The sequence below is a fragment of the Sciurus vulgaris genome, assembly GCF_902686455.1.
Source record: "Sciurus vulgaris genome assembly, chromosome: 2".
Taxonomy (NCBI): domain Eukaryota; kingdom Metazoa; phylum Chordata; class Mammalia; order Rodentia; family Sciuridae; genus Sciurus; species Sciurus vulgaris.
The window spans coordinates 102,218,778-102,237,522 of NC_136462.1; the positions used below are offsets into that span (position 1 = coordinate 102,218,778).

General features: G+C 35.6%; 1 protein-coding gene across 2 annotated transcripts in view; it reads left to right on the top strand.

The window, feature by feature from the left end:
- The window catches only part of UNC13C (unc-13 homolog C), an 869,114-nt gene that overhangs the window by 228,135 nt on the left and 622,234 nt on the right, over positions 1-18,745 (top strand). Inside the window, exon 3 of one of the 2 annotated variants that reach the window (XM_079129872.1) lies at positions 15,647-15,724. The gene's annotated coding sequence lies outside the window, so the exon portion shown is untranslated. Of the gene's footprint in view, positions 1-15,646; positions 15,725-17,004; positions 17,586-18,745 lie in introns of those variants that run through there. The other variant, XM_079129871.1, reaches the window with a different exon arrangement.

Below are 18,745 nucleotides of genomic sequence, written 5' to 3' on the forward strand. Positions count from 1 at the left end.
CACACATTTTCACTTTATGATAGGTGCTAAGCATGATTATAAATTTATTTAGAAGTTCAGTGCTTGACATTTGATAAGGAAGTAAATATTGAGTGAATAAAGGAAACTAAAATCCAGTGAGTTCAAAAGTGGTTTGCACTTGGTATATACAGTTGTATATTTGGTCAGCCTGGGATGCCAACCCCAAAGCTAGCTTCAGTACCAGGGCTCTTCCTGCCATCGCATGGTGTCCTTTGATGGTGAGAATGATATTCTAAATCACATGTCAGCATTCAATTTTACAATTTGCTACTGTGTGGTCCAGGTTTCATCTGCTATCTGTAGGCTTCAAATGGCCTATAGTTATGAATCAGATTTGCCTGTTTTAGAACTAAAAATTTAGACAGTTCCCAGGACAAACTTAGGGAAGAACAGTATGATTTCTCCTCAATGTTTTGGTTTATGTGTAAGAGAGAGGGTATTCTTACTCTCTCAGATTTAAGGAGGAATTTTATATGAATGCATATAAAATGCTATGGCTCTTTATATTTCAAAAACTTATAACAAGCAAACTGTATGTTTTTAGTCAGTGTACTGATCTTGTTACCTGAAGACTTTCATACTTTGTGGTGATATCAAAGTCAAGATTAAAGGTCAATGCTAAAGATCAAAATGACTGAAAAAATAGCATATTCAGAATCCACTTATAATGCTTAAAAGTGAGCTGGTTCATATACCTAAAATTCATCTCATGATTTAACTTATGATATTTTGAGTAATATAAGAAGATAATTAGAATGTATATGATGAGAGAAAGAAGCACCAAAATATCAGTGCCATTAAGTGCAAAGCAATTTCAGACAAATATATATTTTTGGTGTAAGTTTCTGGATGTTATTTTCAATTATGTATAGTATTTCCCTTACCTAGACAATGATCCAAACTGCTTTGGAAAGATATCTGCCTCTTTTTATTTTATATCATTGATTTGGATTTTTACACACACACACAAACTGTGAAAAAAGTCGTAATGAGAAAAGAACAACCTAGAAATATTTTTTAATATCAAAGATGAATTAAGGAATACAAAATTATCAGAGACAGCGTTAGTAAGAGACATGACTTTCCAATTGCTGTATTCCTGTTATTTCATTAGAATGAAAGGAAGTGGGAAATAAGAAAAATTGAAACAGTTCCAGCCAAAATAATGTGAGTAATTAGAGCACTCTACATTTGGCTAAAATACAATCAAAGAGACAGGGCTGTTGAAACTCCATCTCCAAAACACTTAAATACATTTATAGTATTCTCTACAGAAATTTGGGTCATTCCTGATGTGGTGGAGTGTAAATGGATGGTGGCAATAGCTCAAGAATACATGGAAAGTGATGGAGTGCACAGAGACAGAGTTGGTTCTAAAAATCCGGAGGTTTTGTTAAATGCTGTCAACTTGGTGATCTAGCAATGGCTCGGCCAGTTACCTTCCCCATCCTGATGTCTCCTCATGAAGATCATTTTCACTAGATCTTGCCCATTTAAGAATATTGAGGATATGTATTTGCAACTTACAACATGGAAGTACTATGCTAGGTACTTAGAATATTCAGTGATCAAAAACAGATATGCACTGTCTTGATCCAAACTCCTGTTCTTAACTATTATGTGACAACATCTTAGATGGGGTTTGTCTGCAAAACAGAGAGACAAAGGATAAGATATTGACCAGAATGTTAATGAGATGATAGGCTTTGGAATTTAAGTTGTATTATGGTTTGGAGATGAGGTGTCCCCCCAAAAGCTACTGTGTTAATGCAGGCAGTATAATGATTAGGTTATGAGGGCTGGAACCTAATTAGTGGATTAATGCATTTGATGGATTAATGACATGAGAGGACTACTGAGTGGTAACTGCAGGTAGGTGGGGCATGACTGGAGGAGGTGGGTCACTGCAGCATGCCTTGGGGATGATATATTTTGTCCCTGGGTCCTCCCATTCTCTCTCTGCCTCCTGGATACCATCAGGTGAGCAACTTTCCTCCTCCATGCTTTTCTGCCTTGATCTTCTGCCTCACCTTGGGCCCAGAGCAATGAAGGCAGCTAATCATGGTCTGAACCTCTGAAACTATATGCTCAAAATAAGCATTTGCTCCTGTACGTGTTCTGTCAGATATTTTGAACACAGTGTCAAAAACTAACATAAACTGCATATGTTGGCACATGAAAAATAGGAGAAACTTGTGAATTTGGGGAAGATGAGAGGCTTGAAGGGATGGGTAGCTTATTTAGTTTGCAAATTTGATACACACAAAGCAGACCCATCCTCTAGGAAATCAGTCTATTGATAAGGGATGAAGTATCAGTAAATCTCTCTCTTAGGAAGCAAACTGTTGCTAATGTTTGCTGCTTGGTCTCAAACATTTTTCTGAGAGAAGAATGAGGAGTCTGAGAATAATCTTGTTTCTGATTTCCAGAGCATTTTAAAGAGGTAGTAAGAGTTATGTTTCCTATATAAATTAATGGGACCATGAAAATCTGTAGAGATACTGCCTAAAGAAAGCTGATGACCTAAAGAATAATAAAATTATGGCATTTGCAGGCAAATGGATGAAATTGAAAAATATCATGCTAAGTGAGATAAGCCAATCTCAAAAAACCAAAGGACAAATGATCTCGCTGATAAGCAGATGATGACAGATAATGGGGGGTGTGAGGGGGGCAAGAATGGAGGAAGGAGGGACTGTATAGAGGGAAAAGAGGGGTGGGGGTGGGAGGGGTAGGAGGGAAGGAAAAAATAACAGAAGGAATCAAACATCATTATCCTATGTAAATGTATGACTACGCAAATGGTATGCTGTTACTCCATGTACAAAGAGAAACAACATGTATCCCATTTGTTTACAATAAAAATAAATTTTAAAAATTATGGAAAAAAAAAAAAGAAAGAAAGCTGATGACCTGCAGAGAATTTTAGTTTGTCACCCAATCCAGTTTCTTCTCCCTAGCTATGACAAAGTTTGAAGAATTGGGATCAGGTTACTATAATTCGAACAGCCTCACCCTTGGGCAGCTCTAGAAGTACATTTTACATTCTTTCTCTCCAAAACTTCATTCTCTGTATTTCAAATGGACCCAACCTCAGGATTCCAAATGACTTCTTGATTTAGAATATTGTTTTTCTCCCTGTTACTTCTGCTGCCAAAATCAGAGTGAATGAATACCTGTTCTCACCACTGCTGCCTTTTTAGCTGTTCTTGAAGACTTTGTGCTACCTTTCTTTCAAGGATAAAGAGCTGAGACTCCAAGGAAGATTAGCAAGTGTTGAATGTAGATGCAAGTCCTGACTTGCTGAGAGTTATATCCATGCTTTGATGGTGGAGTAATGAATGATAAGACTCGGGCTCCATTATCCATCCCAGCCTCCTCCTGCTGCCTTTGCTTCCTGTCTCCCTGTTACCCTTGCTGGTATTCATGCTAGTGGCAATCTCAGTTTAACCCCCATCATTGATTTTCTTCCCTCACCTACTAGCTTGCTCACAATTTTGTAAGGCTCCAGGTGCTCTCTTTGGTTTTCAGGACTCAGAGATTTTCTGACTCAGTTTGATAACTTATCACTTGCAGTGTTACTTGATAGAGATTTCATGTGTGTGTATTAAGTTTCACAACAGAAAACAGATCCAAACTATAATAGTAAAGTGGGATTCTCAGTATGATATAGATGAACCATGTTGAGCAGAATAAATTTTACAGACAAGTTTTTCATAAAGTGAATTTCTATTTATACTTTTCTGTGGACTTTATTACAATTTCTGATCTGAGTATCACTGTAATCAAATTAAATTTAAGAAGAGAATCTTCTCCAATTGTATTTTAGAAAAGAAAATAATGGCATTTTAATAAATGTAGTGAAATGGCTAAAAGGCAGCATTTAGGACTCTCTGGATAAGTATTTTTTTTTCATTATTAAAAATTTGCAGTCTTTATATACTTAAACAGAACAATGGGATCACTCTCTTACCCTGGCTTACTGAAAGCAACCAGGAAGTGTACTGTCTCTAAGTTATTGTGCCATTTTCTCCCATTTCATGCAGTCATTTCCATTTGAGTAGAACCAGGTCTGGGTTTGGATCTCCATTCTGCCATTGTCACCTGGGGTATATAAGTAACCTCTGTGTGACTGTTTCTTTGTGTAATGAGTCAGTGCTTGCCTTTGAGGGTTGCTGTAAGAACTGTATGTGATCCTGTGGCAGACTAATCAAGTTTGTAGTCTAACCACTCTCTCTCCTCTAAATGGTAACTTGGGTTTCCTGGGATCCCAGGAGTGTAACCAGAGTGTCCCTATTCTTTAGGAGATAGTTTGTATTATTTGTCTTGTCTAAAGTTTAACTGACCTTTAAGGCCACCAGTGTACCATTTAATGAAAAGTTTGTAAAATAAGAAGCCAAGAGCTCTCTCTTGGAATGTACACATAAACTGACAAAAATATAACTTCTTATTTGCAACTACTATGAATGTGTATTGATACAATATAAAATAAGGATGTGGTCTGGATGTGATGCAAGTTACTAGTTGAATAGTAAACAACCATTCTGACAACCTAGATCCTAAAGTAAACTCTTTTTGGAAGGTAGAGCATAATTTGGTCAGTAGAATCATTTTAATAGTTTTAATACTTTCATATCTATTCCAGCCAATCCCAGATTCAATCATACCAAGTTTTTCATTAAGTTACATTTGATGAATACTTTTGTCTTCTCTGTAGCCAATGTGTCACCCTCTTCTCAACTTTATACCTAGTGAATTACTTTACCCCTACATATCTTCCCTAGTTTTATATATTATATAACAGGCAAAAACTATAATGTGGGTATTAGAAATAATTCTTAGGTAATGAGTAAATTATAAAATTACAAAATTTTAAGTTGTTTACTGTGTGTGTGTATTCCTTTATCTAAAATGTATATATGAGCAAAATTCACCTTTTGAGTAACTGCCTACTTTTTAATGGTCCCCAGGTCTCCTGTTCCTAATCCCTGAGGTGTTGTGCAACCAATAGTCAGTGACCGATTCTATAGAACTCCCTGGGGACGCTCCAGACGCTGCAATACTACTCTGCAGAGGGATGTCTGCTCCTCCCATGACTTGCCTGTTTGCCTGGCACCTGGCTATAAATCCCTTGAGAGTTTAACACTTGTTCCTTCCCTAGAGGACTCCACTCTTGCTGACCTCCTCTCTGAATTGTTCTTACCACTTAGGAAATTACCCTGTTTTCACTTGATTTTGGCCAAAAGGCCAAGAAATGATAGGAAATTGCCCTGATTTCAAAGAGGGCTATGGAATATAGAAGCTAGGCGTCTAGATCTTTCATCTGAAATATACTGCCCTTGTCTTCATGATGAAGGATCAGAATGTAAGTGGTCATTACAGTGTGCTCACCACTGCCACCTTGGAGGGTGTGGTGCACAGTGGTTTAGAACAAGTTTAGAATCAGAAAGAGCAACGCACTGTAGTTAAGAGTTCAGAAATTCTTTGAATCTTGATTTCTTTACTCTGTGACATTGCTAAGCCTTCATTTTTGTAAAAGAGAGAAAAATTAGGTTGTTGATAGTGTATTAAATTGGTTAATGCATGTAAGTGCCTAGAATTAAAGGTTGTTTTAATCGTCAGATAATATTACTGCTATAACAAAATAGGCATCCCTAAAAAACCTTGTGACTCGATCCTATCTGCCACACAGGTAAGATGATTCATCTTACACAAATACTTACTGTAACAGAACAAACTGCTTTTCTGGATGGCGCATCAGCCTGAGAAATCTCACAATGTCAAGAAGTTTGGGGAAAGAAGAAGGCATAGAAGTTGCAAACATCTTTCCTACTATTCACTTATCTTTCTTCAATGCTTTCCTTTCATTTCTTCACTTCTGTTTATATTATCACATTTTAGGAGTTACTAAGTTAATGAGGTATAAGTGTCCTCTAAGAAATAACCCTCCCTTTCTTCTTCAAGTAACTTATGAATTTTGAAGATTGTTTACTATTAGATTATTTGCATTTTTAATATCCGACATTAATGACATCAATAGTCTTTGATCACTGCTTACATTTTTTTAAATCAGGTATCTAGTTAATATCTGACAATACTAAGCATTTTGCTGACTGAAGGAATGTATTTTTTCATACTAATGACTTTAATAAGGATATAAGACAAATGAATCATTATATGAGAAACAGAACAGGCAGCAAAGATTTGAATACAATAATATTTAATATATTCATATCTCAATATAAAGTTACAGTTTCCTTCCAGTATCTTTGAAATTATTTTCAAGTGTGTGTGTGTGTGTGTATGTGTGTGTGTGTGTGTGTGTGTGTGTGTGTGTTTGAGTGTGTGCTTATTGTATTCCAGGACCACTCATTTCTTGCAGAGCACAGGTCTGGTTTTGTAATCATGTCAAAAAGAAAATTATGATCCTCTAAGTTCTAGTGGATACCACAGCAAACTTAGTGAGTCATCTATCTCAAGCAGCACCCAGACTTATATGGTGCTGACTGAACCATTTCAGTGTTGCAGTACTTAGCAAGTAGTTAGATGCAAAAAATAATACTGCATCAGTAAAGACAAGAGGAGAATGGATCGGAGCAAATGCCAAGATTTCTTTTCCTTCAGACATAAAACGGAATCACAGAGGTGAGCCTCTGCTCTAATTAATTCTTTCCTCAGAATATCGGCTTTCTCCCCTGCCTCATCAGAACCACCTGAAGGGAATAGTTAATAAGAGTTCATCTGCCACCTTTTGTACATGAGAAAATTTCAACTCCTTTGAAATCAAAGGTAGCAAGTTATACCCAATGCAAAGAAATTACAATAGAATATATTCATGTCATTCTCTCTATGGCATGTCCCCCTACCAACTCACACACATTGACTTGTGGAGATCAGAAAGTAGATTTTCTAAAACTATAGAAGTAGGTTATGTTTTAATGTCCCTACAGAAGTGTTCTGATCTTGCAAAGAATGCTTGCTTACTTATTCATTTCACACACATAATTGTATGTATCCATCATATGCAATAGGATACTTTAAAGTTCATCTGGTACTCCGTATCCCATGGGTTCCTCATCCCTAAAGTCAACTGATTACAAATATTTGCGGGAAAACCTGCATCTGTACTAAGCACATATTCATTTCTCTTTTCACTAATGCAGTATAACATTTACATAGAATTTACATCATAGTAGGTATCATAAGTAATCTAGAAATGATTTAAAGCATACACAATATGTGCATAGTTCATATGATACACTGTGCCATTCTCTTTAAGGGATTTGGGCATTCACAGATTTTAGTGTCTGTGGGAATCCTGGAACCAATCCCTCTTAAATACCAGATCCTCAGGGGATGTCTATGTACATATTGTGCAATGATTAAATCAAGTTTATTAGCATATTCGTTACCTCACATAGTTATAACTTTCCGTGATAAAAACATTTAAGGGAGACTATTAGTGTAAAAGAAGAGAACCAGAAGGAGGAGGTAGAGGTGGGATGGGGAGGCAATGGGGAATGAATTTGATCAAACCATGTTATAAGCATGTATGAACATTCCACAATGAAATCTACCATTCTGTATGATTCATATGCACCAATAAAAAACATTTACCATCCACTCTCTTAGCTTTTATCAAGAATATATTTCTTGTTATAGTCACCATGTTGTATAATAAATCTCTAGAACTTAGTTCTGTCCTTTTGTATTCTTTGACCCAAAATTTCCCAGTCTACCCCTGATCAATATTCCCAGCCTCTGGTGACAACCATTCTACTTTCTAGATCTGAGAGATCATTTTTTTTGGAGTTTCTATATATGAGTGAAATCATTCAGGATTTGTCTATGCCTGGCTTATTTCATTTAACATCATGTATTCCAGGCTGTTTGTGGTAGATGACAGAATTTCATTGTGCAGCACAAATTAGATACTCCAGCAGGGGGCAAGCATCAGCCATGAGAAAGGCCTGGGTTTCCATCAGGGTTTACAGAAGCAAGCACACATCTCATGTGCACTCACATCTTTATATTTAATTCTTCTGGGAACTTTATTTGAAAAGGTTAAAAAATTAAAAATTATTGTATTTCTTATGCAATAAGAAGACCAACTGCTGTCTTCACAGTTCATCGATATTATGCCCTGGCTTAGGTTGAAAAACCAACAACGTTTAGAGTTGGGAAAGACAACCTGGCACAATGTAATGCACTAAGCTTTGAAATAAGTCAAGCAATAAGTGAACTGCAGCAAATGTGTTGGCTTTTCTGAGCTTTGTTTCTTCATGAGTGAAATGGGGATGAGAAGGATACCAAACATCATTGTGTTGTAGAGATACCTATATGAGATAACATGGAAAGGATTTAGCTTAGTAACAGCCATGCGATAAACTCCTGATAAGTATTACATATCACTAACTCTTAGAACAAATCCTAGGAAAGTGTACACCCTCAAAAAATAATACTATCTATTAACAGAAGCCCTGCTCAGAGTATATTTTGGAAAGTTTATTACAGAATGTGTCTCCAGAAAAGATGAGATGCTCAAAGAAGAGAGATGCACATTTCAGGTAGCAGAGGTGAAACTCCTAGAGCAAGGAGCCAATGACTAAAGTTCACGGTTCACAAACCTAAAATGACTAAGAAATTGTCAGGGGAATTGAATGTTACACTTGGGAATGGAAATCAAATAGGCTGGATGGTTTTATATCCAGAAATATAATTTACAGTCAAGCAATTGTGTCAGGACAGAGGGATTTGCTGCAACTATTTTAGTGCCCAAGTCCTTCCTGGCAGGATTCAGGGAAGATCGTATCTTCTGGACTTTGGCTAATCACAAGCAGGTCCATCTGTCCGTAGAGGAATGGTCTTCACCTGTTATTCATTTATAGCTTTAGTTTGGCAGATGAAAGATATGACCTTGATGAAAAAAATATGAATTACAATTTCTGAAAGTAAAATTAGAAAGGACCAACTTGTTTTGGGAGTAGAATGAGCATTGAGAAATTGCCTGACGAAGACTGTACTTTTCATGCATAACTTTGTACTGGGGACTACTAAGTCTAAGAACATGATGAAAAACGTTTGAAAGCAAATTAACAATTTTGTTAGGATGCAATCTATTAACTGGAAAGAGTCAATATGGTTGATCTGCTCCCTGAATCCTAAATACTCTTTGGATGTAGTATTTTAAGTCTCAAAATATTTTAAGTCTTAGTACAAACACTATATTTTTACAGCTATTTGTACAGACAATAAGATCTATGAAAAGTAGATAAAATGGTCTTTTTCAAATAATTAGTGAGTAGCCCATAATTCTTTATACTCCAAGGATATGTAATACATCTCAATAAGGTAAAATAAATTTTACAGTGATGCTCAGATATTCTACTGAGATGTTTAAATTCACATCTAAATAAAACAGATCTGAATACATACCTGAGTTATCTATGGCATCATTATTAAAGATGATAAATGAAAGTATGAAAGTAAAAACCCATTTTTTTTTCAACTCCAAGTAATGTTTTTTGAAATAGCATCCCATCTAGAATTGGATGACGATATGACAAGCAGTAAGACAACTTAAGGTCCTTTGGCCCCTTAGAGGCTCTAATAGCAGCCAGTGTCACTGGAGGGACATAACAGCACAGCTTCAAGCCATGTTGTCAGTCACAGTCATTCACGGATCTCAGGAACCAAGGTGATTTCTGATTTGCCACGCTTTTTATGGAGGCAGCACCTTGGAAAAGACATTTTCCCCAATGGTGGAGGTGCATTTGTCATTCACAGTGTAGCTGTCACAACAGAGTTGTTGTCGTCAAAACTTGTCTATGTGAGGCTTGTTAAATATTGCACTAGGTCCCTCCAGTCACATCTCATCAGCACTGAGAAGTAGTTTCTGATCTTTTGAAGGCTGAAGTAGTGTTGGCTATGTTCTGCCCCCATCTTATGGGCAAGGACACCCAATTGTGCAGGAAAGAAACACTAATGACATTTTAAATTATCATCTCTGAATATGCTAATAAACTCAGATAATTTTTACTTATAGTGGTCTAGAAATACTTGGCATGTTACACTCAGATGCGGGCAACATAACACAAGGGAAACTAGTTCCTTTATGGTGTGATTATTTGTCATGACTTGAACTATATTTTATTATACATAATTTTAAACATAAAAAAGTAGGCAGATTATTCAGATGAACTCCTGCATATCTATCAGATGACTTCAGTGATTATTAACCTATGACCAGCCAATCATTCATCTCTATGCCTCTACCCTACTCCTTAGTCTATATTAATTTAAAATCATCTGAAATATTATACCATTTTACCTGTATATATTTTATTATACATCTTAAATATGTCAGCTATTTTAACACAACTTTTTATATAATTACTTAATAATTAGCAACAATTCTCTAATTATCAAATATTAATTTCAATATTTAAATTTAGAATTATTTCCCCCAAATTCTCTTTTTCTCCTTTTTAATCAGAATTACAGAAAATATCTAACTAAGGGAATCTGTTATGTTTTTTACATGCACTTTTATCTTTGGGTTCCCCTTTCCCTCTCTTATGTTTCTTATTTTTTTTTTTTTTCTTCTGAAATGTATTTGTTGAATATACTGAAGGGTTGGTTATTTTATAAAGTCCCCACATTCAGAGTTTGGCTGAGCAGATTCCTGTGGAATAGTTAACATATTCTTCTATTATTTAAATTGTCTTTGAATCACTCGTTGAATCTGCTGACTTGATTAGTTTAAAGTTCAATTTTCATTGGTGGAACTATTTCACAGGTATCTTTAAATTATTCTGTAAGAAGGTAGAAGACATCTGGCTATTTCTCTTTTTCTTTAACAACCATCAGTGCTCAAGGTCACCAGTTTTTTTATACGGGCATGTCCTCATTTGCATTGGTTGTCTCAAGTTCTTTTTAGAGTGTATTCCTCAGGAAGAGATCACAGAAATAATATTCCTTTAGTTTCTCTCTGTTTATTGCAGATTACACTCTTTAGCCTTCAAAGTCAGTTGGTCTGAATATCAAATTTTTGACTCATATTTTCTTTGTTTAAGTACCTTATTCTTGAAACTGTGGCTTTCTGGTATAAAGCTTTAAAAAAAAAAAAAAACCAAAAACACTGAAGACCTTCTGACTTTTTTCTTTATAAGTAAGTTGGTCTTTTTGTCTGGAAGTCCAGACAACTTGCTAGAGTTATTCTGGAATTGCTCTTTTATTGATTGTTTTTTTTTCAGGCATGTAGTATGTGCTTTCATAACAACATATTCCAATTACCTTTTTTTGTTTTAAATTTCAGTAAATGTCCTTTGAATTAAAGTTTTACCTTTTTTTCTTCCTTGCGGGTTCCCATTACGTGTATGTATGTTAAATTTTTTGCCTCACTTCCATAATTGTCATTTTGTCATAAATATTTTTTATCCTTATATATCTCTTACTTAAACATTTTACTTATTTTTAACATATCTCTTGAAGTGACATCAGCTTTATCTATAAACTTTTGCCTTCTCCAATTTCTGAAACAATTTTGCTTCTAATTATTTTTCTATCACCTTATTTATAGTTTTTCTAATTCTAATTTATGCTATTCTTTTATATTTTATTTTCTATGAATTTCCTTAAGTTTTTAATGCTTATTTCAAGTATTTTGTTACTTTTTAATCTGTTTTATGGTCTTTTTTATGTTATGTTTCCATTTTCTGGAGGGATATTTATACTTCTATAAACTCATTTTTTTTCCTCTAACAACTTTGTATGGGATTTGAATGTGTTCCTTTCCTATTCCTTGCTTTTATATAAAATTAATTTTGTAGGATACAAACACTTTGCACATCATACTGAGTTGATGCTCTTCTCAAATGGCCACCCTGCTTTCAAGAAAACATGTTTGCTTAATCATTTTCTTTTTACTTTGAATTTTCCTGTTCTCAAGTCTTTCACGTTCCTTATTGCTTCTTCCTATTTCTTTACAAAAGTGCACATTAGGTTCAGATAGCTATATTCGGCCCCAATCTGATTATGTTAAGGATTGGTGAGGATCTCTTGTCAAGTACTTTTTACTTGTTATCTGTGGATTTGTTTGCTCTCCTACTTAATCCGACCAGCTTCAAGAGATGCTTCCTTGAACTACTATTAAAGACAACTCATCATGCAGTTCAAGGTGGTGGAGGCAGGGAAGTAAGAGGAAACATAAATTACATGAAGCTGTTTTTCTTTAATGAAGTATTTGTCTTTCTTGGGTATTAATAAGATTATCTGACAAAAGCCAATTTGTTGAAATTGATTTGTGGGTTCATGAGTTAGTAAAATGTGAAACAGCATTGATTGGTTTAAAAAAATCTGCCCATAGATCCTGTGAAGATTTTGTTCTTGAACAGTTGGCTTCAACTTTTTCGTGACTTCTCTCTCAAAACCTTTTTCATTTTAACTAAATTTAGAGAGGTTAAAAAATTTAACTAAAGTCAGAATAAAGTACTTGCTAGAGCCCAAATTAGCAACAGGAACCCTGATGCATACATAGTATGAGCTCTCTGATGTTGTGCTATATTGCTAATCATGGTTTCCTGAACCAACACAAGTGAAAAGAGTAAGAAAAATGGAACAAATTCAACTTACTACTGTCCAAATGTTGTATCTCTTAAAAAATTTAGATATTCTTTTAGAATACCTTCATTTGATGATTTGCTGGAATACAGTGCTGACTCTAATTTTACTAAAGGAAAAAAGTAGCTGAAGAAAATTATAGATGCTATTACACTCAACAACATTCAACATCTAATGATCATTACCCAAAGTCTAATAATGATCATTACCCAGGCAGAAATATTCTACGAGTGTCTTCTTGAATAATTTCACTCCCTTTAATAATTAAAATTTTTAACAAAACTTACAAATTGTGCCATCTATCATAATGTCAGATTTGCAGTGGAATCAATTTTGAAGTAGAAGTTTTTTATCCATTCTCTAACATTTACTAGTTCTGTACAATCAGATGCACTATACAACCTGAGCCTATTTTATCACTATTGTGTGGAACAGTAAAAATGTCACTGTAATCTTTTATAGGTTTTTAAAGATCAGTATCAAATAAAAAATAAATGTAAAAGCATTGCTAAGGTTGTTGAACTTTAGATATTATTGTGATACCAGTGACTGTTGGAATATGTACTTAGTTTGTTCTCATTTATGTGTGAGGCAGCTGGTGAGAATTTAGGGTGCCATTTGGACCAATAAATAGAAGAAAGCTAATAGGCTACATAGAAATTCAACCCATGTCTTAAACCTCATTAACTTTGTGCTTTTATAAGCACAATGTTACTCACTTAAACTACCTTTAATGAGTCTGATCTTCAGCTGGGTGTTGGGAATACAAAGATGAGTGGACCATAGTCTCCGCCCTCAATGAGCCCACTGTCTAGCAAGGAAAGATAGACAGACAAGTAAATTAATGGTTTAACATACATGATAATAAACCAGTGGTAAAATAGAGATTTATAAAACTGCTAAGAAATACACAGACAAGAGTGCTGCCAAGCATAATTAGAGAAGTACGACACTGTCATCTTGTGAATGAATTTGTTGAACCTAGATTTATTTAACACTTAGGTGCATTGAAATCCCACAGTTAAATAATAGGCAACCTAATTCCTCTTTTGGAAATTTCAAAAATACTGTTTCTTTACTTCAATAGTGAAAATTTATTATTTTAGTTTTTCTTGGTCAGCGATAGCTTACATAAGTATCTCTACCTTACAGTTTCTTGTACTCTTCCATCAAGTGTGTCAGCAATGACTTTGGTCATTTCAAAGTTTGAATGTATTTCGAGGGTCATCTTCTGAAATGGCTCGTTCACTTGACTGTGTCTAGGAGGGCTCTGTTTCTGAGTAGCTATCTTAGGAGATCTTAGTTCCATGCCAGGTGGGCTTCCTCCATGAAGTCACCATGACATGAGAGCTGACTTTCCCAGAATGAACAAACAGAGAGAGTGGGCAAAGAGGAAGCTGCACTGCATTGTACTACCTTATCTCTACAGTTTCACACTCTCACTTCTGCTCAAAGGTGAAATCTTTAAAGGACCCATAATTTAATGGAAAGTTTTAATAATAGAACTTAATGTGTGTATTGCATCATGCAATTCTCATTAATTACATCTTTCAAATTTGTTAGATGATTTAGTCCCAAATATTTGCTTCTCTATAAATTATCTACTTATATAGATTTGACAACTCAGCTTGCTACTTTAAAAGTAACTATGGTTTTTGTTCTCAATTATCTTGAAAATGAACCATTTTGCCAATTCATTTACATAGATACAGAAAGGCAGTGACTTTCAGAGAGATTTTTGTTTGTTTAAAGAGTGAGCCGCAAGAATTGGTTATCAGTTCTCCAAAAGAAACAGAGAGGTCTTCTAGAAAGGTGAAAATCTAATTCAGTGCACACAGGTTTGATGTATGCTTTTTCAAGAATTCCTTGGTTACTTAAATTCAGGTACACAGATAATATCAGAATTCTACCAGAATTTCTTTATCCTTTTGGTTTTGTGGTTTTACTAATAAAAAATGATCAATGATCTGGACACTTACTTTTTCCCCCCAAACCATACATGAGATCAATGATATGGCCCAATTTATGCCTTGGGATATGAGAGGTGAATAATGCCCCAAGGTTTTATTCTTCCTGAAATTACTGCTGAAGTTTGGAGGATAAATGATTTTATAATTTAATCAATCTTTTTAGTAAGTTTGGGGGCACGTGCCTGTAGAGTGAAATGTAAGTAAGTGGAAATTACTCATTTCTTACACTGTATTGTTTGGTGTTACTAATCTGAAAAGCTCTTTGCAGAAATGGAATGTATGTGTTGATAAGAATATGCAGGATTCTAACTTGTATTTGCATCACTGTAATTATGTATCATTAACCTCAGGTACTCAGCAAGTGAAAGCTACCCATCAAGAGCCAAGGAAGTCCTGTTAGGAATTTCAGTGTCTCCAGAGGTCAATAAAGTCGTAAATTCCTGTTACTCTTTCTAGAAGTGAAATTTTAATAGCAGTCAGTGTCCCTCAAGTATATGATTCCTACCACTCGCAGAGATGCAAACAATTTCCATTTTTAAATATAGGACCGGAATCCTGATCATTAGGGCTAAGGAGTGTATTAATTGGAACACACATTGGCATTGCAGTGTCCATGAAGCATTTCTTCTTACCAGTAAAGATGGATGATCACCACCTCTGGTGTCATTGCCTTTATGTGAATATTTGAATTACAGCAATATTTTCACAACTTTTCATATACTACAGACATATTCTATAGACCACATATTTAGAATCATCTTACTTATATTCCTTCAATCAGCTTAAATCCTGAAATCACTGATATTATACTCAGTGTACCGAGGACTCACATATATTGCACAATATTGGGTCCTGGGTGTTCTTGGCCTAGCACAGCTTCAGCATTTTGATTTTGTTATTGAAAACCAAAAACAAAACCATGAATACATGCTCCTTCCTCTATGTATTAGAGGATCTTTTTCAAAATAGTGTATTAACTACCATGAATTTTTCTGTATAAAAATGTCAAGTTTTGCCCTATCTTGTACTTTTAGGTCTAAAGAGTTTTCCTTTCCGACTCTCAAGTGCTTACAGCCGGGGGCAGTAGAGCTTTTTCCTGGTTGGCCACTCTGGTGAGTACTGAAGGCAGGGATCACACTGCCCCAGAGTTTGCCCCCTGATGCAGATCATTAGACTGAGCAGCTGCTCAAGTCCTTAACAGTCACTTAAGCAGCAGGTTGGGAAAGCTGTGCTTCTATGAGCTAAAGTTGGGGCTGAAAGCTAGGGATGGAGAATGCTCAGCTGTCAGTACCTAGACCAAATATTTTATCAAATTTGGGGACATTCTTTTTTAAATCATGGAGAAATTATTTATGGTAAGTATGGTAGGTAGAATATGTTTTGGCAACGTTTTTGTCCCAAAATGTTCTATTTGTTTTATTGGCAGCTATTCTATATTAAATGTTTATGGAGAAAATAGAGTCAATTCTAAAATTGATCTAAACACATTCATCCTTAAATGTACTGAAAAAATGTCATGCAAATCTGAAAACATGCTTCTTATACTGTTTAATCTCAGCTACTAGTTGATTGTTCTTTAGTCCTGGAAACATCCTCCCATTTTCTACAAAGCAAAGAAGAAAGAACTAAGCCAGTAGACCAGATGCAGCTTAAAACCTACAAATTATTCCAGGACTTGAGCTTCTTTAAGACTCTATTTTAAGATTCAGTGCTTTTTATATTTGTTTCAACAGGAGGGTTAGAGGATTGAAAATGCTTAATTGATGGAAGTAGGAGCTGTTACTCCCCCACCTCCTCTACTCAGCAAAACTAAAAAAGAAAGCAAGCCCATTCAATTCCTAGCCAGATCTTTAAAATGTTAACATCAAATGGGAAGACATTATTCCTAAGTGAGAAGCAAAACCTTTGTATCACTATGTCTTCACCTTTTCCTTCTTTGATATGGATATGTGTTTTTAATTCACATCGTTGAGGAATCACCTTCAAATGTAATTTCACAAAAACTACAAGAAAAAAGAAAAACCACCTGGGATGGGATATCAGTATCTCCCTCATCTAAATAAGGAGTTCTTCAGCAGTTTCTTGTGTCTAACTGGGAATTATACTGAAGACTGAGTACTTTTCATGATTCCAGGCACAGTCAACTAAATCTAAAACAGTTATTATTAAATAGCATAGTTAATTTAATAATTGCCCATGTTATTCTAATGCAGCTAGCAGAATTGGGTATATGATTGTTTCTTAGGTCAGCTTCCAGTGATAAAGGGAAGATTAGGCATTCAGGCATTTCCCCAAAGATGATGTGTGCCCCACACAGTTAGTTGTCAGTGCAGTGGTGATGGCCACACCTGGCAGCGTCCACTGTGTATATCTTCTGTGAGCTAGGGCTGTGGCTCACTCTCACAGAGCAGAGGGAGCTACAGCAGCAGCAGAGGGAGCTGAGCCGCTCTCCATGCAAGAGGCTGGGAATCTCTCCGTGTCGCTGCTGCATTCCGAAAAGCAGTGGTCTCTGCGATGTGTGAAGTTCCTCGCACGCACTGAGCCAGGCTGCTCTTCACCCTCAATTGTTGATGAGCCTGTGTACTCCGGAGAGATCTCATTTTGCTTTCTTAGAGAAAGGGATGAGAAATGAGCTGCCCAAGGAATTTGGCAATGGGAAGAGTGAAAGGCACTTTCGTGCCAGCAGCTAAGTTGTAAAATTGCTTTGGAGGCTACCCAGGGAGCACGAAAGAATTGACAAGAAAAGAACAGACACCGTTGCAGACCAAAGGCATGCCTGGTTGCTCATAGTCGGGTTGCTGGGACGCAGCCTCTGCTCCTGCTCTAACTATTTGTGGCTGAATAAAGGAAAGGAGACTAGAAACACAATTGCAAGTGGTTTTTCTGAGAGAAAAGCACATACACCCCAACAGGAGAGGAGGAACAACCCAGCTGGCGTGCACATTTTTTTTTTTTAAAAGGAGAATCCCTCAGGTATGTTCTGTATCCTCACTGTCTGTGCTGCCTTATCTGCATGTGATTTTGCGTCTGTCTTTTCTTGTTGATTCTTTTTGTTTGCACTTTCAACCACAAAACTGGGATTTTCTTAGAGTAGTAGATGCATTTGTAAAAGCTCAGCTGTCCTGCGTTTATGATAATATGACTGTACTGAGGATCACCTCAGTTTCCTCAGTCATTCCTTTATTTTAAGTGCAGAATGACAAATGCTTGCTTAATTCCCAGTCAACTTTCAGGGGAATATCTGCATTGGGATGAAAAGGGCTGGGATAGAAGGCTGAGATATTCCCTAATCTCTTGAGTTTTGGTGGGAAAATTAGAGTCAAACAGAGAAGAAAAGTTAATGGCTTCTAGAAAAGGGTTAAAAGTCAAAATGTCATGGATGAGTGTTATGTCAGCCAAGTGTTTTTCCAGCTCAAAATCCAGTCTGGAACAAATTGAGCTTTACTGTGGTTCTGCATTTATAGCTCTTGATCAGTCCTTCAACATGAAGATCCTGCAGATTTACTTTCAGATGAATTGCTTAAATTATGTGCTTCGTTCTTTTTTACAACTGTTCTATGGGGCTGAAGGAGGCAGTCTAAAAAAATCCTTTTAATCCAGCAGCATGAATAAACCTGAACTTCTGCAATTACATCATCAATATACTTGTATAATAAAGGGAAAGACAGATATGGCAACAATAGTAATGTTGGCTGCCTTTACTACCTAGGCTGAGATGACAATGCTTAAAGTCAATTTTCCTTATTAGGCTTTTAGAGAGAAAAATGAAAGAAGTGGGTGGGTAACCCACATAAAAATGAGTTTTTTAAAAAAGAACTCTGTATTTCAATAAAAATTAAGAATATTATATGATTGTATAATCATGTAATGATTTTTTAAAAATAATCTTGTCATCTATTACTCTTTAATACTTTATTTTCATAAAAGTGGGTTAAATTGGCAATAAGTTATATGTTCGTGTATTTAAATAAACTTTTCTGAGGGAAAGAAACAAGAATATAAAAAACTTTGTTACATATCCGTATGTATAAAATACTTTATAGATTTTAGTGTTTTGTTAACACAAATATTTAATACTAAAACTCTTGGAACCTGATTTTTAATTATTGTTGGTCCTACTTTTTTATGATTTA